Raw genomic sequence first — 1,503 nt, 5'->3', positions numbered from 1 at the left:
GGTCCCCACCACTGACTCCAATTTTCAAACTTATACACGGTCGAAAAAACAAAAAGACGAAGAAAAAACGGTTTTTAAGAAATAAAATTCTATTCAATAACATCCACAATAACATCAACAACAACAACATCAACAACATCAACAACATCAACAACAACAATAACAATAATGACATCAAAAACACCAATAAAACCAACCCGTATTCAACTCCCATCCAAGCCAACAATATTAACACCGTCCAGAATAAATCGCCCATTTTAAATTCCACTGATAGCACCAACATTACTAACATTAAAAAAATTCTTTTTGCAGTTACTGCTGCTTCTACTACTGCTGCTTCTACTACTGCTGCTTCTACTACAGCTGCAATTACCGCTGCTACTACTACTACAGCTGCAACTACCACTATAACTGCAGCTACCACTACAATTAACAATACTCTAGCTATTACAACTACTAATATTAACACTACCAAAATATCGGCACATTTGTTCAATAGTAATTATCAAAATTTTATAACAAATACTGCTGCTACTGTCGCTACTACCACTACCACTGCTGCTACTACTACTACTATTACTACTACAGCAACTACTACTGTTAGTTATATTAATAATGATTTTAGAACAACTGTATTTTTGCCAACAACAACAACATTTTGGCCGTCAACCACAACTTGTTTTGATGGTTATATCAACAGTAATAATAATAATAATAATTCTACTACTGCTGCTGCTGCTGCTGCTGCTACCCCTATTACTACTGCTGCTACTACTACTAATAATAATAATAATAATGATAATAATTTCAACTTGCCTTTCGTGACGTCAACATTTTATGATGAACTGTTTGCTTCCGATAACGATTTCGAAACGAGTTCAGATTTCGGTTCGATATTTATAGCAGCAACAACATCGACAACAACAATCGCATCAACAGCAATTGCATCAATAACAACAACAACATTAGCAGCAGCAATAACAACAACAAATTCAGTGACAGCAACAACATCAGCAACATCAATAACGTTAAATACATCGGCCAAAACATCAACAGTCTCCAATAGAATTTGTCTACCTATGGTCGGTTCGCTGAAAGACATAACCAAAAATCTATTCAAAAACAACAACATCGACAACAACATCAACAACAGCATCAACAACAACAACAACAGCATCAACCCCAATGACATCAATCTTTCTGGCAGTAGCGCCGAGGACAGCACAAACATCATAGTGATACACGATGATGTATCTGACAACAACATTTCTGACTGTGACAACAACAGCAACAACATTAACGCCCATCTACTAAAAAACAACAAAATCAAAATTCGCAAGAGGAAATGTTTAGACGCGGATGTTGAGGTAATTTCTCACAAGAAGCCAACGAAGTCCAAACTAGCAGCAAATAATCTGGCATCATTTGCCCCAACAAATGTTAATCTTTCGTCAATAAACGAAACTGACGTACAACAACGACAACAGCTGCCTTCGCAACAGC

Source organism: Helobdella robusta (genome assembly GCF_000326865.2).
Source record: "Helobdella robusta unplaced genomic scaffold HELROscaffold_40, whole genome shotgun sequence".
NCBI lineage: Eukaryota > Metazoa > Annelida > Clitellata > Rhynchobdellida > Glossiphoniidae > Helobdella > Helobdella robusta.
Note: the sequence above shows the minus strand (reverse complement) of the source record.